We start from the raw sequence: 26,687 nt of genomic DNA on the forward strand, positions 1-26,687 counted from the left end.
TGTGGCCATGAGAAATTCTTTTGATTGGCCACACATTAAACTAGCGTAATTGCTTCCAAATACATTTCAAAATATTCCTTCAAACATAACTTTCGTTGTAACCATAATATATACCATAAGTGTAATAATAATAACCATTATGATTTTAAAAATCTCTAAAAATTCTTAGCTTACCTAACCTTATTCTACTTTTTAACTAAAGCAGACAAAACTGAGGTTTTTATTCAGTATTCATGAGGAAAACTAATTTCTACAGACATTTGGAATACCATAGCCCAATTGTAGACCTTTTTTTCTGTATCTGGATCAGTACGTTTGGACATTTTTGCTGTTCTTGTATGTAGCAATTTACTGGGATAAGACTGTCATCTGCGTGGTTTGCTTGCAATTGGAGATGCCTTGCGTTTGCATTATGGCCTTGCGTTTGCAACATTTGCACCATTACTAGAAGTAGAATTCTTCGTAGCAGCTGCTCCTTTGCTTGCCATTTCGCTGTTTGAGGCAGAGGGCTGTGTACGTCGAGTGCTGTGTCTTGAACATTCAGTACTTGTGACGACCCTCAGTAATAGTAATAGTCTTTATACAGTCTTTAGCAGTTCTGTTTCCTTTGCGTTTATCCAATGCCGCAGTTGTGACCAGTGTCCATATTGCTTTTGCACAAACAGGTTGTGATTTTGAATAGAACAGGCATATATGAAACAGTCTTTTTTTTTTTCCTTTCTTTCTTTCTTTCCTTGCTTGTTAATAGTAGGTCTTAATTGTCTTCGGGCAATAGTACCACAAATGGCTGTGAGTAGTACACCTACTCTGTTCTGTATTTCCTCACTGAATAAATTACCATGCAGTCTTAAATCTCCTTATTCTACCTTGTACCTATTTATACATCTCAATCTTACATAAACTTATACCAGTTTAACCCATATAAAGGCGTTTTCTATCCTACCTATATTTTGACTAATAATTATTTAAAATGCTTTTGATGTGTATATAGTAACATCCTATCAATACAATAAATGAATATAATTTTGCTTCAAACAGATATTAAATATCATTTAGGAATGGCTTTAAATATATCTAATTCCATCCAATATTATTTTATATGCAGCCATGTGCATATACAGTGACCCTGTTATGCTACAAATAATTATCTTAGACTTGTGACAGTCTTTATTAAGAGAATTATTCATCCCACTTAATAATCTCGGCCCAATTTGTTATAACGTGGTATACCATCCTGTATTAGATATTTAATTACTTTTGAAGCTTTTACGAAGGAAGCATAGGTAGTATCTACTGTGTAATATTAAAAAAACATAAAATATTTACAAGGTATATAATACAATTACATAATATATATATATATATCAGACAAATGTTTACATATATGTGATTAAGGTATATGAAGGGATGAGACAGTTCTGTATAATCACAGTGATGAGATGTGCTGTACACTGTTTTGGGAGTGTACATGTAGTTTGAAAGACAAGTAATGATTACTTGTGATGAAAAGGTTAATGAAAACATTCCCCTTTCTTGTGAAACTAGAAAACTCCTTGAGGATTTGTCCATATATCAGTCTTTAGGGATGCTATGTAGATTTTGCTGGATAGCAGCGATGAAAGGGTTAATGAAGACCTTTTCCCTTGTAAATTGGAGTCTTTTTGGAGTCTTGCACCATTCTGTATACAGGTTGCCAGGATTACTATGAATCAAACAAAAATACATACAATGACTATCACAGATATTTATACAGTGATTTAACATAGCTTGCTATGCATTCTGTCCTATCTGCTGCATGTTATCAGGTACAGAATTTACAAATGTGTCTTTTAACGATTGAATAACAAACAAACAATTGTTTCTGGCCTGTGCCAATCTTTCCTGTCACATTGTGTGTCAATGACAGCACAATTGTCGCTGCAGATATGATGCAGGTTTAATTTGGAAACTGTGGCTGTTTGAACATCAAAGCAAACAATGGCTTCATTGGATCTAACAAGTAAAGGAATGATACTACCGTATTCACTTGTGACCATACTCCCTTGTGATGCAGCCTGGTCCCAGACTGTCTTTAACCATAGCGTTTGCTGCTTGGTGTGGCTCCTTAGTTTGGAAGAATCTTGGAGCTTCTGAAAAAACCTACTTTTGTGGGGAGAGAAACTTGTTAAACTTTGCCAAATATGTATTGCAGGTCCCAGGGCTTTCTGTCTTTCCACACCTGTAATAAAATGGTTATGGCACCAGGGCATAAAAACATTTTCATCCTGGTGATCCTTTTTGTCATTGTTAATTGGTGTGTGGTTTGCAGAATGACACTCTGCATGTGGTCTCTCTGAGAGCATGCAAACATTTGCACCATCACTAGAAGTCTCTGAGTGCTCTGTGGGGGTTACATAAGTTTGGGAACTTTGTTTGTAAACATGCATTCCTGAATTAATTTCATGGATTTTCCCTTTAAACATGTTTCCAGGTGAATACATTTCAAGGTTTGCAACTCTGGTTGCCATGGGAGTTTTCACCATGGGGAACTTCCCCACCCCTGTGTGCACTGTACTGCTGCTATCAGTGTTTAAATCTGCTGACAATTCACCTTTGCCTAAGGGCATAACAAATTCTTCATTTACATTGGGAACTCTGAGAGTGTATTCAGCAGAATACTCATAATCTGAGTTACAATGATCTTCCCCCTTACTAGACACAGTATAGGGGACATCTCCTATTGCTGCTACCTCCTTTACATTAATGTGCTGTCTGATGATAGACACATCCGGCACATTGCTACTTTCTTCCTTTACCACAGAGGCTGTTCTGCTGGTGGTCTGTGTGACCATAGCAGACTCCATGCGCTGCACATTGATGCAGTCCTGCAACATGTAACTTTCCTTAATTTTAGGATCTTGACTGATTAAGTCATTTCTGACTCCTGTAGACTCTGTGTACAGAGTTTCACATACCTCAACACTATTCCTGTTTGGTGTTTCTATCTCAGCTTGCTTGCTGGATGTTATCTCTTCATCAGAGATCTTGACAATTTGATTACAAACTGTCAGGCTTTTCGCTTCTGCCCCAAACTTTTTCTGTTTATTTTTCTGTTTAAGGGACTTAAATAACGAATGCATTTTTGCATTAATGGTCAGGCACGCCTTACGAAGACGTGAACCTGATTCTTCTTTACATTTCTGTTTGGCTTCTAGAGCCGCAGTTCTGCGCATTTTTCTAAATGCTACAGAAAACTTTTGCATTTTTAACATTTCAATGCTAAATTTATATATTCTTTGTTTTTAGTACTGAAGGTATCCTCTCCTTAAGATTGACCGGTGTCTTAAGGTTAAACTCTAATACCTGGTACATTTATACATTTATTTGGAAATACTCTTTTCCACTGTGCACATTTTCTTATTCTAGGCCTTTAAATTCTTTATTCTCATTTGTAACCTATTCCACTGTGATCTTGTATTTTGCCAGCAGGCTTATAGCCTTTGGTGCTGCTTCCTAATAGATATTATGTTAGTTAAAATAACGTATATTGCACTAACACATTTATCCTAGGTTATACAGAATACAAAATTGACATTACACAATGGTAATAAATTTTCATAGATACATCCCCACCGTGATTCTGCAGATTTGGTAGCCAGCTTATAGCATTTGCTACTCCTCATAAATATTATAGATCAGATAATCAGATTCAGTAATAACAAGTCCAATTCGTGGTCGCCAATATTGCTTTATGGAATCATATTTATGAATATTAATATTTAATATATCATATATGGTATTTAATATATGGATATATTTCAATTAATATGCATTTATCATATATATCTGCAAATATATTATGTCAGGCTTACAAACTAATTGGCTGATACATATATGCAGTCCTTATACATATGACTTATGAAGTTATTAAGTTAAGATTCCTTAAAGAGAGTTCAAGCTTGAATATTACCGCTCTTTTTATATGATTCTTTATTTACAGGCAGATCAAATCGTACAGAATAAGATATACACAGTAGTGATATATATACTAATTATAATTATATATGCTTCCTTCGTTACATAACATAAAACAACATGACATAAGTTTCACAAACAGTTTCAATTGCTAACATAAAATGTATACTTGCAAGTTAAAGATTGCCATCCCAAGAATCATTCCTTCTGCATGTTCTCCATGACTTCTCCTCCTGACTGACTTCCTTCCTTCTCCTTCTTCTTCTCCCTCTCCCTCTTCCTTCTAACTCCTAACTACAAGTCTGGTCCTTTTATCTCATATTTTACCAATTCAAACTATCATATTCTCATAGTTTCCAATGGAATAGGTAATTATAGGTTTGTCAGATTCCAAGGTGTAATAAAACAAACATTGAACTGGGCTGTCGTGTCCTGTTCACGGAGGCATGGTGTCATAAAAGTGTGGTGTCCACACTGCCTTAAGCAAGTATAGTATTGTAAAATCTGGAATGTCTTTTCATCCAAAGTTCTGTTGTATTGACAAGTTTTCCTGGGGTCGGTTACACAATGTTTTATCAATGGATGTGATCTCTTTTCATAGTAGTTAATTTATACTCCCTAGCTTTTAACCTTCACTGGACAATAGACAAACCAGTAGATTCTGATCTACTGTAAGCACACCTGTGAATTCCAATGACCAACAGAGCTCTGTCACATACCTATTATCATTTATGGCCTAATACCTTTTCTCTACAATGACTCTTGATCTTACTGTAACCTCTCTGGCCTTATTTATGACTAGAGCAGAATAAACCTGTTCCCTACACTATTTTTTACCATCTTGCTGTAAAACACAAATATACAGTATATCTATATAAACACATACACAAACCTAATCTCTTAAATCAGCTAAACATTACCTCATACATTCAAACTTATTTCATATCTATTCCTTACTATATATATCCAGTATACTGTCCACTATGGTAACATCGCCTATTTATAATGAATTATATTTTGATTCAGACAATATCCATTGCCCTAATATTATACTAAGTGCAGACAATTACCTATAAGGCAACAATAAGTATAAAAGTCCCTCAGGGTGGAGCAGCAGGAGGTTGAGGTTGAAGATCAATTCAGGCAGATGCATCTCTCGGAGTATCGAAGAAATGTGTACGATTACCGGACACCACCCGAAGTCGTGCAGGATACAGCATAGAATATTGGAATTGAAGAGCACGAAGCCGCTGCTTAACCTGCGTAAATTGCGAGCGATATTTCTGGACTTCAGCCGAAAAGTCCTGAAACACAGCCACCCTTTGACCCCCATGCTCCAGCGGGCCTTTAATCCTAGCAAGTCGTAGAATAGTATCTCTGTCCTTATAGTGAAGAATTTTGGCGATAAACGTCCTAGGCTGTGCACCCGGTGGGAGAGGACGAGCAGGAACCCGATGAGCCCTCTCTACAGCAAACTGCGGGGTGAACGAATCTTTTCCAAATGTCGACAGTAGCCAGGATTCCAGAAATTGTTCCGGTTGAGACCCCTCCACCTTTTCAGGAAGGCCCACGAAGCGAACATTTCGCCGAAGGCGTCCTTCGATATCCGTCAATTTAAGCTTGCACGCAGACATCTCAGTTTCCAGGGAAGTGAGACGGGCAGGGATAGGTGTACAGGAGTCTTTCAACGAGGAAATGCGATTCTCTGTCTCCCCAACTCTGTCCCTGAGTTTCTGCATATCTTGACGTATAAGTGAAATATCTGTGTGCACTTCCGCCACCCTATCCGCGAGCCTCTTCTCAGAATCAGTGATGGCTTGCAAAAGTTGGGACATGTTAACCTCAGCAACCCCCGCCATATCTGGAGAAGAGGGGGAGGAAGCGGCTGAAGAGGGCGAAGAGGATGCAGAGGGAACCGGGGTTCGTTCCACGTGGGCAAATTGCGCTAAGCGGTTCGCAGCGGAGGCACGGCACCTGCGGACCATCAGGCTCACAGCCCAGGACCGAAGAAACAAGGGTGGTGTTATAAATCCCAGGACAGGTAGAAAAGAGAGGCACAAGTATGGCGGTGCCACTTCAGAGATACAGAATTCAGAGGGTAACTTGTGTTGTTATAGCAGGGTGACACGCAGCTCAGGAGCACAGAGGAAGGAGGGAGGGGGGGGGGGAGATGAGACAGGGACCTCCAATATCAGAGACAGGCAGCACTGTAACAGAGGGATTGAAAATTAATTTCCCAGCAGACTCCAGGAGATAGTGCAGTGTCAGTGAATTTATGTCCCCACTACAGGGACTCACAGCCATCCAGCCCAGCTCTCCCAGGTAGTGCAGAGGCAGAATCCCCACTTTCAGCAGCTTAGGAGCAAGAGAGATGCAGTCAGGAGAAAAGCAGCCCCAGCTGCCAACCCCAAGATGGCGCCCGCCAGAGCCCCACGGCCACACAGCCTCAGCCAGCGGACTAACACACAGTGGAGGCCCGCGATCAGGGCACACACAGCGGCGGTATCCCCCGCCCGCCGGGCAGGCAGTAGCGGTAAGAGGACAGGCCAGTCGGAAGCAGGCGGCGGAGCTCCGTCCGCTCGCGCCACCAACCGCAAGATGGCGCCCAGCAGCGACCCGCGGCCAGCAAAGCCGTCACCCGGGGATCAGGAGGGAGAGGATCCAGGTCAAAGAGCGGGCACAGCGGCAGGGCTCCACGGGCCGTCCTCCGATCAGGGGTGGATGATTGAGACCGGCCAGGGGACTCCAAAAGGACGCAGGGTCACCGCAGGTACTTTCAAAATGGCGCCAGCCACATGCAGGCCAGGATCAGCACAGCACACTAAAGTATAACTTGCAGGGACGCAGGGTTCAGGAGCACATTGTAATATAGCCCAAAACGGTCAGCAAGCATTCATGCAGCCAGGCAGGGCCAGGTGGGCAAATACACACAGGCAGCAGGATCAATAAGGCTGGGGAGCTAGGAATGCACGTCCTACTCCATACCCAGTCAGGCCTCGCCAAGAGGGAGATAGTTTTAGCTGCAATTCAAAAGCTGTGTCAACAGCAAGTGATTATCAAGGTTCCCCTAATACATCAGGGAAAAGGGTACTATTCAACCCTATTTGTGGTCCCGAAACTGGATGGCTCGGTCAGACCCATTCTAAATTTAAAATCCCTGAACCTGTACTTAAAAAGGTTCAAGTTCAAGATGGAATCGCTCAGGGCAGTTATCTCCAGCCTGGAAGGGGGGAATTTTATGGTGTCACTAGACATAAAGAATGCATACCTTCACGTACCCATATATCCTCCTCATCAGGCATACCTGAGATTCGCTGTACAGGACTGTCATTACCAGTTTCAGACGTTGCCATTTGGGCTTTCCACGGCCCCGAGGGGGTTCTCCAAGGTAATGGCGGAAATGATGGTGCTCCTGCGCAAGGAGTCACAATTATCCCGTACTTGGACGATCTCCTGATAAAAGCGGGATCAAAGGAACAGTTGCAGAACAGCGTGTCGAGTACTGAGAGTACTGCAGCAACATGGATGGATTCTAAATCTACCAAAGTCACAGTTGGTTCCAATGACTCGGCTGTCTTTCTTAGGCATGATTCTGGACACAGAACAAAAGAGGGTTTTTCTCCCGATGGAAAAAGCCCAGGAACTCCAGAACATGGTCAGAGACCTGTTAAAACCGAAAAGAGTGACAGTCCATCTATGCACTCGAGTACTGGGGAAAATGGTGGCGACCTACGAGGCCATCCCCTTCGGCAGGTTTCATGCGAGCACTTTTCAGTGGGACCTTCTGGACAAGTGGTCCGGGTCCCACCTTCAAATTCATCAGAAAATATCCCTGTCCCCCAGGGCCAGGGTGTCTCTCCTGTGGTGGCTGCAGAGTGCTCACCTTCTATAGGGTCGCAGGTTCGGCATTCAGGACTGGGTTCTGGTGACCACGGACGCGAGCCTCCGAGGATGGGGAACAGTCACACAAGGAAGGAATTTTCAGGGACTGTGGTCAAGCCAGGAGGCCTGTCTACACATCAACATACTGGAATTGAGGGCCATATACAACGGCCTACGACAAGCGGAGAATATTCTTTGCGACCTACCGGTTCTGATTCAATCAGAAAACGTCACAGCCGTGGCTCATGTAAACCGCCAAGGCGGGACAAGGAGCAGAGTGGCAACCAGGATTTTGCGCTGGGCAGAAGATCAACGTAAGCACTCTGTTATCATCAACAAGTTTTTGCAGAAATAACAAGTCTTTGGGGACTTCCTCAAATAGACATGATGGCGTCACGCCTCAACAAGAAGCTTCGGAGGTATTGTGCCAGGTCAAGGGACCCTCAGGCAGAAGCGGTGGACGCCCTGGTGACACCATGGGTGTTTCAGTCGGTCTATGTGTTCCCTCCTCTTCCTCTCATCTCAAAAATATTGAGAATCATAAGACGAAAAAGAGTGCAGACAATACTCATTGTTCCAGATTGGCCTCGAAGGGCCTGGTATTCAGATCTTCAGGAACTGCTCACAGAAGATCCTTGGCCTCTTCCTCTCAGGGAGGACCTGTTGCAGCAGGGGCCCTGCGTGTTCCAAGACTTACCGCGGTTACGTTTGACGGCATGGCGGTTGAACACCGAATCCTAGCTGGGAAGGGTATTCCGGAAGAAGTCATCCCTACTCTGATAAAGGCTAGGAAGGAGGTGACGGCGAAACATTATCACCGTATCTGGAGGAAGTATGTTTCTTGGTGTGAAGCCAAGAATGCTCCTACAGAAGATTTCCATTTGGGCCGGTTCCTCCACTTTCTACAGACAGGAATGGATATGGGCCTAAGGTTAGGCTCCATTAAGGTACAGATTTCGGCCCTATCTATATTCTTCCAGAAAGAATTGGCTTCTCTCCCAGAAGTCCAGACTTTTGTAAAGGGAGTGCTACACATCCAGCCCCCTTTTGTGCCCCCAGTGGCACCATGGGACCTTAACGGGGTGTTACAGTTCCTAAAATCTCACTGGTTTGAACCTTTTCAAACGGTTGAGTTAAAGTTTATCACTTGGAGGGTGGTCATGTTGTTGGCCTTGGCATCTACAAGGCGGGTGTCCGAATTGGCGGCCTTGTCTCATAAGAGCCCCTATCTCATTTTCCATGTGGATAGAGCAGAGTTGAGGACTCGTCCTCAATTTTTACCTAAGGTGGTGTCATCGTTTCATATGAACCAACCTATTGTGGTGCCTGTGGCTACGGGAGACTTGGAGGATTCCAAATCCCTTGATGTAGTCAGGGCCTTCAAAATTTACGTAGCCAGGACGGCTCGGATTAGGAAAACAGAGGCACTGTTGTCCTGTATGCGGCCAACAAGGTTGGCGCTCCTGCTTCTAAGCGGACTATTGTTCGCTGGATCTGTAACACGATTCAGTAGGCTCCTTCTACGGCTGGATTGCCGGTACCAAAATCAATAAAGGCCCATTCCACTAGGAAGGTGGGCTCTTCTTGGGCGGCTGCCCGAGGCGTCTCGGCTTTACAGCTTTGCCGAGTGGCTACTTGGTCGGGTTCAAACACTTTTACAAAATTCTACAAGTTTGATATCCTGGCTGATGAGGACCTCATGTTTGCTCAATCGCTGCTGCATAGTCATCCGCACTCTCCCGTCCGGTTTGGAGCTTTGGTATAATCCCCATGGTCCTTACGGAGTCCCCAGCATCCTCTAGGACGTAAGAAAAAATAAGATTTTAAACCTACCGGTAAATCTTTTTCTCCTAGTCCGTAGAGGATGCTGGGCGCCCGTCCCAGTGCGGACAAAATTCTGCAAGACTTGTATATAGTTGTTGCTTACATAAGGGTTATGTTACAGTTAAGATCAGTCGTTGGCTGATACTGTATTGTTCATACTGTTAACTGGTTACGTATATTCCAGGTTATACGGTGTGGATGGTGTGGGCTGGTATGAATCTTGCCCTTAGAATAACAAAAATCCTTTCCTCGTACTGTCCGTCTCCTCTGGGCACAGTTTCTCTAACTGAGGTCTGGAGGAGGGGCATTGAGGTAGGAGCCAGTGCACACCCATTCTATCCTAAAGTCTTTACAGTGCTCATGTCTCCTGCGGAGCCCGTCTATACCCCTTGGTCCTTACGGAGTCCCCAACATCCTCTACGGACTAGGAGAAAAAGATTTACCGGTAGGTTTAAAATCTTATTTTTCCTAACTTTGTAATTTCCTCACTCAGACAACTGCCCCATAACTGAGTGCAAACATATACTAGGTCTAATTAACAAAGGCTTCAGCTAAAGCCAATTGGACATCTAATCAAAGGACTTAAATTACGCTGTGTTAAGTAAACACCAGTCCATGTATGCTAATAAACTCCACTCCACTGAACAACATCTTCAGAAGAGATAATATCAGCTACAAGCAAGTACTAATATTATACAAATACATTTGAATATACTGCTAAATTATACATTAGTTTGAATTCAGATTAGGAGTTGTAGTTTGCAGGATGTCAATGAGAAATCAAATACATTTTCTAAACATCTGAGGATGTTTGTGGGTTAATTCAGAGATGTAGGGATCATCAATGAGAAATCACATACATTTTCTACACAGCTGATATATCCATTAGGGGGCGCCAAACCTTGGCATGGCAGCCAGTGGCAGATTTCCCACTCAGCACGTGCCTAGGGGTGCCACAACAGGCCGCCCTCCCACGAATAAATCTTACTTTAACTGCCGCCTGTGCCGCTGCTGTGATCAGCAGGGCACAGGTCTGTACAAGTGCTGCCGGAACAATATTTTTTTTTCTTTTAGTCATGCTGCACTGCTGTGCTGAACGGTAGAGGAACCGGGTGTGGTATAACAGATAGACAGTGTCTAGTTAGACAGTCAATAGATAGACACCACATGTTAGACAGTCAAAAAGTCGACAGGGTCAAAATGCAGACAGTACAAAAGGTTGACAGGGTCAAAATGCCGACATGCAAATCGTCGACATAAAAAAGGTAGACATTATTTTTATTTTTTTATTTTTTTCCATTTTTGGGGTTTGTGTGAATAGTTTTGTCATCTGGGACCCCCAATTGTAGAAAGGCATCCCCTTGCGGGGCTCGTTTCGCTTGTCACGCTTCGGGCTCGGTGGCTCGCTGCGCTCACCACAAGGTTTATAACCAACTCTATGCTGACATGGATAGAGAAGGTATGAAAAAGTCCAAGTACATGTACATTTTTTAAAAACCCTGTGTCTACCTTTTTTATGTTGACCATTTTCATGTTGACCTTTTGACCCTGTCAACATTTTGTACTGTCTACCTTTTTTCATGTCGACATTTTGACCCTGTTGACTTAGTGTCTGTCTAACATATGGGGCCGAATTTAAGTGAGAGTTTCAAAAAGTGAGAGATCTGGTAAGATTTTGTAGTTTTTTTTTTTAAAGTGGCAATCATTTACACAGCAAGATCAACCTGGTTTTGCAGTGTAAATGATTGCCACTTTAAAAAAAACCTGAAAAACCTTACTTAATCTCTTACTTTCTGAAACTCTCACTCTACTACATTTGGCCCATGGTGTCTATCTATTGACTGTCTAACTATAACTAGACACTGTCTATCATCTGGATACCAGCGGAACCGTAATGAGAAGAGGAGCAGCAGCAAGAGAAGCCACACAAAAAGGTAAGTGACTGAGGTTGGAGCCGGAAGGAAGCGGGGAGTGGAGCTGGAGAGACACTGCATGACTGAACAGATACTGCGGGGGCTGGAGCTTGAGAGACAGAAGGGTAGCGGTAAATGCAGGATTTAAGGAAAGGGGATTCCAAATGTTTGATTTTAGGGTGATTGTCACCAGCCCATGAAGGATGCATAATTAACATGTAATAAGCTATGCAGGGGAGGCAGATATAACATGTGCAGAGAGAGTTAGATTTGGGTGGGGTGTGTTCAATCTGCAATCTAATTTGCAGTGTAAAAATAAAGCAGCCAGTATTTACCCTGCACAGAAATAAAATAACCCACCCAAATCTAACTCTTTCTGCACATGTTATATCTGCCTCCCCTGCAGTGCACATGGTTTTGCCCAAGTGCTATCAAAAATCCTGCTGCGATCAACTTGGAATTACCCCCTAAGTGTAGCCAACCAATCTGGCGGGCAATGGCACATAGTTGCCTACCCTCCCTCAATCTAGTCAGATTGCTTAGAATATCGCTCCGTGAGTACCCCCCTTAACACCTGTCAGCGCAGACGTGTACAGCTACATCAGGGAGGCGTGTCATGAAAATGACATATCCAAATGTAAATGAGCCCCAAAGTTAGTAAGACAATGATATTTTCCAGGATTTGTTCATGTATTGTGTTTTACAAGAGGTTTCATACTGTATACTGTAAGTGGCCATGAGAAACCATATTTAAAATACATGTAGCCATAGGGATCATTGGGGGTCATTCCGAGTTGTTCGCTCGTTATTTTTTTGTCGCAACGGTGCGATTAGTCGCTAATACGCATGCGCAATGTCCGCAGTGCGACTGCGCCAAGTAAATTTGCTATGCAGTTAGGTATTTTACTCACGGCATTACGAGGATTTTTCATCGTTCTGGTGATCGGAGTGTGATTGACAGGAAGTGGGTGTTTCTGGGCGGAAACTGGCCGTTTTATGGGTGTGTGTGAAAAAATGCTGCCGTTTCTGGGAAAAACGCGGGAGTGGCTGGAGAAACGGGGGAGTGACTGGGCGAACGCTGGGTGTGTTTGTGACGTCAAACCAGGAACGAAACTGACTGAACTGATCGCAATGGCTGAGTAAGTCTGGAGCTACTCAGAAACTGCTAAGAAAATTCTATTAGCAATTTCGCGAATCTTTCGTTCGCAATTCTGCTAAGCTAAGATACACTCCCAGAGGGCGGCGGCTTAGCGTGTGCAATGCTGCTAAAAGCAACTAGCGAGCGAACAACTCGGAATGAGGGCCATTATTTTTTATATAGCAGCACCAGCAGGCTGTGACCATGGGCGGCCTCACCCTTAATTCTACCACTGATGATAATTTCCACATGCGTTGTTTAAAAAAACAAAAGAGGACAGTCCTCAAGGCAGTTAAAGCTAAATTAATGAAATTAGAATCTTCATCTCCCTCTGAAAGAAGTCCCTTATAACTTATTTATCATCATGTATATACAGGCAGGAGATAACCATCACATTACTCTCAGCAAGCAGTACTAATGTAAGTAATGGCCATATACTAACCAAAATTCCCTTCTGCCTATAAAGAAGGAGCTTTTTTTACGGATTGTTGGTAAATAGTCTCTGATGTAAGATGTGTGATTGTTGTGAAATGTGATCCTTCCTGCTCAGCGTGCTTGTGTTTACGGTCTATCTGTGGGGAAGGAAGACTCATGGCAAAGTGGAAACTGATCATAGCACATGTGAGAGTGCATCCGCCGCTGCCAAAATTAGCCATTAAAGGGCCACTCACACTGTCTAGACATCATGTGCCTTGTGTAGAGGAGAAACATGAAGGGTTTAGTACAGTGGTTTCCAAACTTTTTTGAATCACGGCGCTCTAGAATATCAGAATTTATTTCACGGCACCACTAGGCCAAAAATTTCTTATTGAGAAATTTAGAAAGAAATATTACATTAAGTAGATTGCGTTTATATGTCATCCTTAGAATCAGTTGTGTAGTGAGGGACAAGATTTGCTTCTGTTTGGCCACATATTTTATGACTGGCAGCCACCAGCACTGGTTTTGCCTATTATATTGACCATGAATAATTTGAATTGGTCCTGGACCACCAACCCAGGGCACCCCTGCAAGTGTCCCGAGGCACCCCAGGGAGCCACGGCACACAGTTTGGGAACCTCTGGTTTAGTCAATAAACCTTTATATCTCTAACATGTAGCTACACCCCAACCACACAACAAACAGTCTTAATTAATAGTATCTTTAAAAGAATTTCAAAGTATTTTCAGTTTCATCTGAATTAAGATGTAATTTTTTTTTTGAAAGGAAACTTGACTTTCACTCAAATTTATCTTACAGCCAAATATGTTTTTTTATGGTGCCTTTGGATCATTAATAATTGGTGGCTAGCATGCAAACAATAGATAAGCCAGCCTGATCCTGGGGCCCACTGCACTGCCAAGGGTCAAGGGGCCTTCACACTGTGCAATATTAACTACTGATATGGACTATATAGTCCATATCGGAAGAAAACAGAGTGCATATGGCATCGTGTGGAAACACCTTGAGAAGCAGATGCACGGTCCAGCGGAATCGGCATCGCAAAGAAAAATAGACTGTGCAGGCAGGACAATATTGACTAAATCGGAAGTTCATGCCTCCGGCCAGATAGTATAGGACGTAGCCTGAATGGCACCGTGTGTACCCGGCATTAGACCCCCACTCTGACTGCTGTTTAATAAATCAGAATTAGGACCAGCGTACTGACCCCGGGATCCCAAATGCAGAACGCCGGCGGGGCGGGAGGGGGATTAGGGGGGGTGGAGGCGGGTGCAACAGAGCCCCTTGCAGGTTCGCCACAAGTCCTATTCCCACTCTATGGGTGTCGTGGACACCCACGAGTGGGAACAGTTCCTGTTAGTTGTCATGTCGACTGTCGGGCGTTTGATCGCTCAGGATCCCGGCATCAGCATAGTGACCACCGGGATCCCGAGCGGCGGTCACATGACCACATCCCGTTCATTTACATGAAATACAAAGTATACTCCAGCAGATCACTTACGTTTATAACACAGCTAACTGTACAACGGAACACACACATGAAGTATGTGGCTAACTGTACAACTGAGCCACAGGAAAGACGGAAGACCAGAGGACAGAGGAGGAGGTGAATTAAAGGTAACAGAACATGAAACCAGAAAAAGGTAACAGAACCATAACCAGTAAACGGAGATATACCAACATACAGTATAAATGTTTGCATAACAGGCACAATACTGATATAGAGAATTGTAAATAACAGTCACAACAAAATGGTAAGTAGCATACAATATGGCAGGAAAGACGCACTGGGTGGGCGTCCAGTGTCCCATGTGGAATCGAAGAAAGAGATTTACTGTTAAGTAACAAAATCCAGTTTTCTTCATCCACTAGGGGACACTGGAAGGCTTAAGACCGTGGGGACGTCCAAGAGCTCCTTGTCGGGTGGGAGAGCGCTGAGAACACTGCAAAACTGCATGACCAAACTGAAAGGCCGAAGCGGCAAACGTATCAAACCGGAAAAACTTAAGGAAAATGTTCCGGCCAGACCATGTAGCTGCCCAACATAAGTAGGTCAAGGGGACCCCCCTGGCAGCCACCCAGGAAGTACTGACCGACCTAGTAGAGTGGGCAGAAATAGATGCTGGTGGCTGTCGTGATGAGGCCACATAAGCTTGACGAATTGTAAAGCGAATCCAACATGATAGCATCTGCTTTGAGGCAGGCCAACCAGGCCGAGCAGCGTCATAAAGAACAAACAAAGCATCTGTCTTCCGCAGGGAAGAAGTTCTGTCCACGTAGATTCGTAAAGCTCAAACATCGTCGAGTGACCTGGTGGAAGGGAAGTCTCAGGAAGAACCGGAACCACAATTAATTGGTTAATGTGGAAGGCGGAGACCACCTTTGGTAAAACGGACATACGAATTCGCAATTCCACCCTGTCGGAATGGAAGATAAGATAAGGTGGTTTACAAGAGAGAGCTCCCAGTTCAGAGATCTGTCTGGTAGATGCCTATGCCAACAGCAAAACCACCTTCCAGGTGAGGTACTTTATATTCGTGGATCCAATGGTTCAAACACAGAGGATTGTAAAAAAGAAGGAACCAACTCCAGGTCCCATGGGGCCATAGGAGGCACCATAGACGGCCTTAATCGAAGAACGCCCTGGAAAAAGGTCTGTGCTTCCGATATCTGGGCCAGCTTCTTTTGGAAAGCGCCGACACCTGTACTTTTAACGAGCCCAAATGCAGGTCTTCTGCATATCCAGGATGAAGGAATAGTAACAATCTGGATAGCTTGAAAGATGTAGACGAGTCCCGCACCAAGTAACATATGCTTTCCAGATCCGGTAATAGTGTTGAGAAGTAAATTCCTTCCTGGCCCGAATCATGACAGGAACAACCACCGAGGGAACCCCTCTATCCCTCAGGATTGCCGTCTCAACAGCCAAGCTGTCAAACGTAGACGCCCTAAGTCTGGCTAGATGAAAGGGACTTGAAGGAACAGATTCTCTTGTAGTGGAAGAGGCCATGGATCGGCCACGAGTAACCGATGAAGATCGGCATACCAGGATCGGTGAGGCCAGTCTGGGGCCACGAGGAGTACTGTGGCCTCCTCGCTATTGATCCATTTGAGAACACGCAGAAGTTGTTGAAACGGGGGGAATAGGTACACGTAGCTGTAAGTCCAGGGAGTTGTTAGGGCATCCACTGCCTCCACCTGCGGATCCCTCGTCTGGGAGCAGTATCGAGGAAGTTTGTGATTGTGTCTGGATGCCAAGAGGTCTATTTGTGGAAGAACCCAACGATTCACCAGTTGTTGGAAAATTTGGTGACTGAGTTCCCATTCTCCCGGGTGGAGATCCTGGTGACTGAGATAATCTGCCTCCCAGTTGTCGACACCTGGAATGAACACAGCCGAAATCGCCTCTGCAAAGGATTCAGCCCACTGTAGAATACGCGATACCTCTCTCATCGCCGTCCTGCTGCGAGTGCCTCCCTGACGATTTATGTAAGCCACGGCAGTGGCATTGTCTGATTGAACACATATTGCTTGATTCCGCAATAAAGGAAAGACCAACTGCAGCGCATTGTAGACTGCTCTCAGTTCGAGAATGTTGATATGTAATGCAGCCTCCTGCGGTGTCCATCGACCTTGGAACTGACGATCCAACGTCTCCACTCCCCAACCTATTAAACTGGCATCTGTGGTTAGAAGGATCCAGTTCGGTATAGCGATCCATCTGCCCTGTGACAGGTTTGCTGATATGGTCCACCACAGAAGGGAACACAGAGTTTTGGGAGTCAGTTGTACTCTCTGGTAGAGGAACAGATGCAATCCTGACCATTGGGACAGAAGGTCTTATTGAAAAGGCCTGGAGTGAAACCGTTCGAATGGTAGAGCCTCGAAGGCGGCCACCATCCATCCCAGGAGATGTATGGACAGGTAGATCGACACTCTGCAATGTTGGAGGACCTGTCGCGTCATGGTTTGAATCAAATTAATTTTGTCCTAAGAGAGGATAACCCGCTGCAGAACTGTGTAAAAAAGCATCCCTAAAAATGTAATTCTCTGAGTGGGATGAAGTTGAGATTTTTGGAAGTTTAGTATCCACCCGTGTTGGATAAGTAAGTGATGAGTTGTAGCAATGTCCCTGATCAATACATCTTTGGAATGAGCTTTGTTTAGTAAGTCGTCAAGGTATGGAATTATATTCACTCCCTGGGTGTGCAGTAATTCCATCATAACTGCCATCACTTTTGTAAATACCCTCGGTGCCGAGGAAAGGCCGAAGGATAAGGCTTGGAATTGGTAATGTGCATCTTGAATCGCAAACCTGAGATATTCGTGGTGTGGGATCCAGATGGGAATGTGAAGATAGACGTCCTTGATGTCTATGGACACCATGAACTCTCCTGTCTCCAGTCCAGCAATAACCGATAGAAGATACTCCATCTTGAATCTAAACACTCGCAAAAAGGGATTGAGAGACTTCAAGTTCCGGATAGGTCTGACGGAGCCGTCCGGCTTCGGAATAATGAATAGGCTGGAGTAAAATCCTTAGTTGAGTTGTTGAGGGGGTACAGACAAAATGACTCCTGAAGCCAGTAGTTTTTGAATGGCCTCCTGCAAGAGCCTTCGTTTTTCTGTTGAAACTGGCAAACCTGTTGTAAAGAAACGGGGAGGAGGTTGGAACTGGAAGTCTTGTTTGTACCCCTGGGTGACTACCTCCCGAACCCAGACGTCCCCGAAGTTCCGTAGATGGGCTCCCACCCTGGGATCCCCCAGGAGGGAGAGAAACCCGTCATGCATTGGGTTTTGTGGTAGTCTTGTTCTCCTGGTTGGGAGAGGCTGACGCAGCGGCACAAACTCTACCTCTATTAACTCTGGAGCTGGAGGTTCCACCTCTGGACCGTCATTGAAATTTGGTCGGAACTCGAAAGGACCGAAAGGATGGACCAGAGTACGGTTTACGAGGAGCAGGTGTGGCTGACGGTAGGAATGTAGATTTCCTCCAGTTGCTTTGGAAATCAATTTGTCCAAATCTGGCTCAAACAAAAACTCACCCGTGAATGGAATGGCCTTAACCGCCTTCTTGGACTCTGGATCTGCCTGCCATTGTCGGATCCATAAGGCTCTGCGAGCCGACAGTCAACGCCAAAATCTTTGAACCAAGCGTTCCAGTGTCTCTAGAGGACTCACCTAAATAAACGGGTGGTATTCATGTGACCGACGGTCACATGACCTTCCCCAAAATCCCGCCCCCTCACTATCCCGACGGTCGGCATGCCAACCAACAGGGATTATTTCCACTTGTGGGTGTCCACGACACCCATAGAGTGGGAATAGAACCCGTAGCGACAGTAGGTCGCCACCGAGCCCGCAAGGGGCTTGCTGCACTTGCCCCTCCCCGTCGGGATCCCGGCGTCGGTATGCAGCCGGGATCCCGGCATCGGTATGCTGACCGCCGGTCAGGAGACCATCGGTCAGCCATACCACACCCAAACAAACAGCAGACTCACTGATATGTTCTGCCAACATAATGAGCTCTTCTACCGGAATACCTGATTGTAAGCCTGCAGACAATTGTTCAACCCAGGCTTCCACAGCCTTATTTACCCACGGACCGACGAGAGTAGGTCGAATCAGCACACCTGCAGCATTGTAAATTGCTTTCAGAGTGGTCACTGGGTCCTTCAGGGCTGTCGCTCCTTCCACCGGCAGGATGTTCTGCTTAGAAAGGCGAGAAAGGGAGGGATCCACCAACGGGGGAGTCTCCCACTTCACCCTATTATCTGCTGAAAAAGGATAAGAGGCAAGAAAACTGCGTGTAATGTGAAATATTTTATCAGGGTGTTTCCACGCCAGGGCTAGATGATTGTCTAATTCAGCTGAAACAGGGAAAGTGATAGCTGACCTGTTTCTTACTAAAGAAGAAAGGCTGAGCTGTATTTGTGTCTGAGTCTGTGATTTGTAGGACCTGACGCACAGCTAAAGTAAGCGCTTCTAATCTTTCTGAGGCTACCTCTGACTCTTCTAGATGTTGCTCACCTTCTGATTCCTGACCAACTTCTCCCTCCTCTAACGGGGGCATGTCCTCAGTGTCTGATTCGTCAGACTGTAAAACTGCAGGTAAAAACATCTTTTTTGAAGCATTAGTTAAAACAGGAGGCTTAGGTGAACCCATGGCCTTCGTAAGTCCGTCAACTGACTTAGCTAAGGCTTGCGCCCACGCCGGTTCTGGCATGGACGGCAGAACTGGGATTCTTGAACTAGTAGCCTCTCTATCCTTATGAGAAGCTGCCAGTTCAGAATAGAGATCCAACATAACCCCGGTTAACTGAGTTAACCACATGGGGCTGGACTCTTGTTCCGATGAAACAGAGTCTGATATAGGAACCTGTTCACAATACAGGGACATCTCTGACTGTCCCTGCGTAAATTCTACATGATATTTCTTACAAGTATAAAGTTTCTGAGAAGCTTTGAATGATGCACCCTTTCCTGCATTACTGTATATGTAGTGTTAATACAGAGAGGACAAGGAAAGGTAGAGAAATAAAGCAAGACACAGGACAAAACTGCGGAGGAGGGGTTATAGAGGACAAGGAACAGTCACATCAGCCTCTAATATCGCTGTTATATATAAACTGCGCAGGCACTACAGCGCATCTCCCTAGTGAATTTAGGGAGAAGTGTGCCTTAAATGCCCCCACAATCTGTGCCTCCCGCACACACGATTCCCAGACCTTCGGTGTTTCCCGCTGCACGTGGTGAGGAGACAGGAGAGATGCTGCAGCCACTGATGAACACATGGCTCCATGCTGCACTAAGCTGGTGCCTCCTCACACTAACGGCAAAGCGTAATGCCGCTGGGAGCTTCGCTGGACAGAGCAAAGCTCAGCTTCCTTCCGCTGTCCGCGGCAAATGGCGCCTTTTTAAAAAGTGCTTTTACAATTTGTGCATCGGCGGGCGGCACGGCGCCTTGAACCGGATATCACTTTGCACTGTTTTGTACCATGGAGGATCACTCTAGTGTGTGTAGTCACATCCGTAGCATAAACAGTCCTGTGGTTTGTGTCACCCAGCGTTCTGATAGTCAGAGCGCTGGGGTAATGCTCATGTAAAAACTGCCATGCTGACCGGGTCTGACACTTGGCTAATGACACCATAAGGAAGGGTTATGTGAGCTCCTTTGGGGAAAATACACAGGGACTGAGATCACTGTAGCCATGGACCCTGGCTCCAGTTTAAGGCAACTGTGACAGGGTCCCCTGGGCAGCTCCCTCGGTGCAGACAGGCAGGAGCAGTCATCTGTCTGTCTGTCCTCTTTGGAAAATTCCTTTAGCTTTTGTTAAATAACTAAACTCTGGAGCAGACCAGAGAGACATCCGTCTCCTCAGGCACATTTGTAAAAACTGGTCTGGAGGGGGGCATAGAGGAGGAAGAGCTAGTCATCTCATTAAATTCTTAATGTGCCGGCTCCATCTATCACCGTCTATATCCCACAGTCTTAAGCCTTCCAGTGTCCCCTAATGGATGAAGGAGAAACAAATAAGCAAAACAAGAAAACAGTGACTTACAGTTCAAGACAATACCATACCCTCCAACATTTTACACTGAAAAATCGGTACAAACCCGAAAAGGGGCGTGGCCGCGGGTAAAGGGGGCGTGACCACGCCCCTTTTCCTATACTTTCAATGGAAGTTTGAAGAGCCAAAAATCGGTACAGACCATGAAAAGAAGGTACTGTACCTATTAAAAAGGTACAGTTGGAGGGTATGCAATACATGACAAGTACAGGGTATATAAACATAGCTGCATCAGCAGACACTGAAATAAGTATCAGGGCGGAAGAAAACTGCGGGATTTGGTGCCTTTGAAGGGAGTATAGAGTAGAAGATGGTTTAAGTAAGAGAAGGAAAGCACATGGGGAAGAGGGCTCTGCTTGTGAGAGCTTACATTCTAAACTTATAGATTGCATACCAAACATCCAAATTAAAGAGACATTTTTTTACAGATTGTGCAATTCCACTTCATCTGTCCTATGACTAGAAAGGTCATTGGGTAACTGGCAGGTCAGGCCTGCTCACTCTAGGTCATTTAAGCTACATGGGGAGGATGTGGGTGTTAGTCACAGGGCAAGGTGGAGTGGTTTCCGAAAGAGGGAAATCGAAATGAAAGTCACTGCCACTGCCAGGAACCATCCACAGGGCTTGCTGCCAGAGACAAGACAGCAATATGTGATGCTGCCTACCCTGGACAAACAAGTCACGGCTATGCTATTTCTGCTGTGGGTAATGTTTTACCGCATTTCTTTCATTACATGTAGAGGTGATGCGTTTTCAGTAGAAAGGTCCTTTTTAGACCTTTTCCTTGTTTTAGAAAACAGCAGATTATGGTGTTCAGAAAAAGAAGTCACTGGTTGGCCCAGCTTGGAGCTTCAATATGAAGGAAGCCAGCCAGACTATGGGGGTCATTCCGAGTTGTTCGCTCCCAAGCTGCTTTTAGCAGCTTTGCACACGCTAAGCCGCCGCCTACTGGGAGTGAATCTTAGCTTATCAAAATTGCGAACAAAAGATTCGCAATATTGCGAAAAGACTTCTCTGTGCAGTTTCTGAGTAGCTCGAGACTTACTCTGCCAGTGCGATCAGTTCAGTGCTTGTCGTTCCTGGTTTGACGTTACAAACACACCCAGCGTTCGCCCAGACACTCCTCCGTTTCTCCAGCCACTCCCGCGTTTTTCCCAGAAACGGTAGCGTTTTTTCACACACTCCCATAAAACGGCCAGTTTCCGCCCAGAAACACCCACTTCCTGTCAATCACATTACGATCACCAGAACGAAGAAAAAACCTCGTAATGCCGTGAGTAAAATACCTAACTGCATAGCAAATTTACTTGGCGCAGTCGCACTGCGGACATTGCGCATGCGCATTAGCGACTAATCGCTCCGTTGCGAGAAAAAAATAACGAGCGAACAACTCGGAATGACCCCCTATGTTATCACACCAGGGCTTGCTGCCATAATCTAAAGCTTGCCACTTGACTAAATACTAGGATCCCATCCATGACTGTTCCTACTAGGATGAGGGGTCTAGAAATGGCAGCATTAATTTCACATATTCTCAGAAATATCCTTCAGCCTGAAGATCTCACCAGAATAAGATTTAGCTCAGCCACTGCCCAATTAGTGTAAAATATTGCTTTAAACTGAATGTATGGGACGTGCCAAAAGGAAGGGGGTGTGAATCTGATCTCCAGTGCCCAAAAAGGGCTTGGTATAGGTCTAAATTTCACCATTTTTCATTCTGGAGATTTGGGAGGTTTGTATAGGAAGAAGTTTGTTTACACTGAATCTACCAGACAGAAAGTGCGCAATGGATCACACTAACACCCCCCCCCCCCCAAACACATCCTGCAAACAAACTGTACCCTATCTACCCTAGTGTCCAATCAGGGCCTTCCCTCAACGCAGCCAATGCATAGGCCAAGAGCACCAACCCCAGCAACCTGCATTCCGGGCTGTTAAGTATATTTTGTTATTGAGTTTCAGGTATCATTTTGTTTTCTGTCTCACCACTAATTCATGTCTCTAATCTACAACACCAGTAGGCCTTACACCAGTGCTCTGCAATAGGCTGCCCTGGGCCACCAATGTGGTCACTGCTGCCTTAAAACATTTCCCTTTCCTGGTGTATGCTGAGCTAAAGATTTCCAGCTGAGTATTATTGAAGGTGACAGATAAAAAGTAACATGGATGTAGTTGGTATCCCGGTGTACAGGATTCCGGAGGTCAGAACCCCAAGTAAAGCGCAACGGAATTTGCCGCGCTATATAAGAAACTGTTAATAAATAAATAAATAATAATTGGGCCTAATTCAGATCTGATCGCTCGCTAGCTAGTTTTTGCAGCGCTGCGATCAGATAGTCGCCGCTATAGGGGAGTGTATTTTAGCTGTGCAAGTATGCGATCGCATGTGCAGCCACCCTGTGCAGTTTCTGAGTAGGTCTGACCTTACTCAGCCGCAGCGATCACTTCAGCATGTTCCAGGCTGGAATTGACGTCAGACACCCGCCCTGCAAACGTTTGGACATGCCTGCGTTTTTCCAAACACTCCCTGAAAACGGTCAGTTGCCACCCACAAACGCCCTCTTTCTGTCAATCTCCTTGCGATCGGCTGTGCGAATGGATTCTTCCTTAAATCCATCGCCCAGCAACAATCCGCTTTATACCCGTACGACGTGCCTGCGCATTGCAGTGCACACGCATGCGCAGTAGTGCCCTGATCGCTGCGCAGCGAAAAAAACACTAGCGAGCGAACAGATCTGTATTAGGCCCATTATTCCATCTGTTAGTGAGTTCTAATGCACTACCTGCTAATTGCAACTGGCCCTGTTTGCTGAGAAGGACAAGTGGCATTGTCAGAGGCATTCTCGCAGGTCAGGTATAAAGCACAGTGTCATTCACTCTGGAGAATTAGAAACGCTCCTTGGAGAAATAAATGCTCACGCAAGGAAAGTCATAAGGAATAGAAAATAACAATGACATATTTACACTTCTAGGGAGAATATTCTGATGTCCGCACCAATGGGTCTGACTCTACAAGAAGAAAGCACAATACTGAAAGCACACATGAATGAAACCACAGCTAATTCTTTATCAAAGAGCTACCTTATGGCATATGGTTCATTAATGACTTGACGTTAGCCTGATATGTGTATGCATTTGAACTACCATGCGAACACTTATTTAAACTATATACAGGTACAGTACATGTAAATGTCCGTAAACAAGGAGCGATTTTGACTATGAGCGATTTTGACTGAGCGATTTATCTTGAACTGGCAGTAGGAGATTTTGACTAACTTTACCAGCGATTTTGACCAAGTGTGCAAGCGATTTTGGTTATGGACTAACTCATTTAAATAGGGGGATGTTTTCACTTTTCCAGCGACATAGTCGAAATTGACTTGCCTGCAGTGTATATTTTTCATAGCGATAGCGACCTGGCGGGGACGCGCATCGCTATCACTCGCTGTGTACACAGAGCGATATGCACTAACTTTCTTAGCAATTTTAACTACATAGTCAACATCGCTGAGCCATATTGCTCCGTGCATACACACCTTAAGGGATCACTCAAGAACAACGATCCTCATATACAGTATATGGCGAAGGGGGCGGTTTGGAGAGAGGGAGGGGGGGAATCAGCCCAGCAGTGCCAGCTCCCCACTTGCACTCATGACAATAATCTAATCCTTTTTGGAATAACAGGTGTGCAGTGTCTATGTTTCAAGTAGTGGTGCCTGTACAATTAACAAGTGCACAAAATTACGTCTGCTCGATTATGCCAGCTTCCATGCACTTTAAACGCTGCTAACAACTGAAAGACACCTACAAAAAAAATAGGGTTATAGATCGGATCCACTGGAGCCTGGCACTTTAAGAAACCTTTAGTGTGTGCTGGCTCCTCCCCTCTATGCCCCTCCTACCAGACTCAGTCTAGAAAAACTGTGCCCTAGGGGACGGACATACCATGAGAGAAGGAAACATATACACATATAGAAACAGCGGTGAGGCAACGAGCCAACGCACAATTAGAACAGAATAGGAATGCTAACCGGAACAGAGGATAGCAACACCAACCACAACAAAGGATAGCAAAGCTAACCCAACCTGGAAAAGGGACCGCAACAGCGGACCAACCAGAAATACTTATGCCAGGTAAGCAGGATTCGAAGCACTGAGGCGGGCGCCCAGTATCCACTACGGACTACGAGTAAAGGAATTACCGGTAGGTATTAAATTCCTATTTTCTCTAACGTCCTAGTGGATACTGGGGAATGTACTTTAGTACCGTGGGAAAGTCCCAAAGCTCCCAAAACAGGTGGGAGAGTGCTGAGACCCCTGCAAAACCGCCTGACCAAACCGAAGGTCATCCTTGGCGAAGGTGTTGAACCTACGGAACTTTAAAAACGTGTTCGAACCAGACCAAGTAGCTGCTCGGCACAACTGTAAAGCCGAGACACCCCGGGCAGCCGCCCAGGAAGAACCCACTGATTTTGTGGAGTGGGCCTGAATAGACGTCTGCAAAAGGCAGAGCCACCGAAGTATAGGCTTTTTGAATGGTCAGCCTGAACCAACGAGCAATGGACTGCTTAGAAACCGGACGACCAATCTTGGTGGCATCATAAAGGACAAACAGCGAGTCAGATTTCCGATGACGAGCAGTCCTCTTGACAGAAATCTTCAAAGCCCTCACCACATCCAAGGACTCTGGGGCAACTGAAGCATCAGCCAACACCGGTACCACAATCGGTTGATTCACGTGAAAAGCTGACACCACTTTCAGCAAAAATTGAGTCCGAGTCCTGAGTTCCGCCCTATCCTCATGAAATATCAAGTACGGGCCCTTACATGATATGGACCTCAATTCAGAGACACGTCTTGCAGATGCCAACGCCAGCAACATGGCAGTCTTCCAAGAGAGAAACTTAAATTCCACCCTTTGTAAGGGTTCAAACCAGTCCGACTGAAGAAAGGACAAAACCACACTGAGATCCCTGAGGTACGAAGGGCGGTTGCATATGAAGAACTCTCTTTAGGAAAGTCTGTACTTCAGGAAACATTGCAAGTTGTTTCTGGAAGAAAATAGAGAGCGCCGAAATGTGTACTTTGACAGAGTCTAACAGTAGGCCTATATCCACACCCGCTTGTAGGAATAGGAGAAAACGACCAAGCCGAAATTCCACAGGAGAGAACTTTCTACCTTCACACCAAGAAACATATTTTTTCCAGATAAGGTGGTAATGTTTCAACCTAACCACCTTCCGGGCCTGTACCATAGTTGAAATAACCCTTGAGGGAAGACCTTTTCTGGCTAGAAACTCCCTCTCAACTTCCAAGCCGTCAAACGTAGCCGCTGTATGTCTGGGTCGATGAATGGTCCTTGCTGAAGAAAGTCCTTTAGAAGCGGCAGAGGCCAGGGTTCTTCCAGAGACATGGTCAGGAGGTCTGCATACCAGACCCGCCGAGGCCAACGCTTTCCCTTTTGAGTCTTTTTAGAACTCTTGGAATGAGAGGAATTGGAGGAAACAGGTAAACAAACTGGTAAGTCCATGGCGACATCAGCGCATCCACTGCTACAGCCTGCAGATCCCTCGTTCTGGGACAGTAAAGGAGTAGCTTCTTCTTGAGATGAGAAGCCATCAGGTCTATCTGTGGACACCCCCACCGGTGAATCAATTGTTGAAACACCTGAGGATGAAGGCCCCATTCCCCCCGGATGGAGGTCATGCCTGCTGAGGAAGTTCGCCTCCCAGTTGTCCACTCCTGGAATGAATACGGCTGAGATGGACCTTGCGTTGGCCTCCACCCAGAGGAGTATTTTTGACACTTCTCGCACTGCTGTTCTGCTTCTTGTTCCTCCCTGTCGGTTTATGTACGCCACCGCCGTGGCGTTGTCCGACTGAACTTGGATAGCTTGATCCTGGAGAAGAGAGGAAGCTTGTAGAAGGGCATTGTAAATCGCCCTGAGTTCCATGACGTTTATCG

General features: G+C 45.2%; 1 protein-coding gene across 2 annotated transcripts in view; it reads right to left on the reverse strand.

Annotated features, from left to right (window-relative positions):
* MLXIPL (MLX interacting protein like) overlaps nt 1-26,687 on the reverse strand; it is a 298,532-nt gene that overhangs the window by 96,949 nt on the left and 174,896 nt on the right. The window lies entirely within an intron of this gene.

The sequence above is a fragment of the Pseudophryne corroboree genome, chromosome 2 (assembly GCF_028390025.1).
Source record: "Pseudophryne corroboree isolate aPseCor3 chromosome 2, aPseCor3.hap2, whole genome shotgun sequence".
NCBI classification, from domain to species: domain Eukaryota; kingdom Metazoa; phylum Chordata; class Amphibia; order Anura; family Myobatrachidae; genus Pseudophryne; species Pseudophryne corroboree.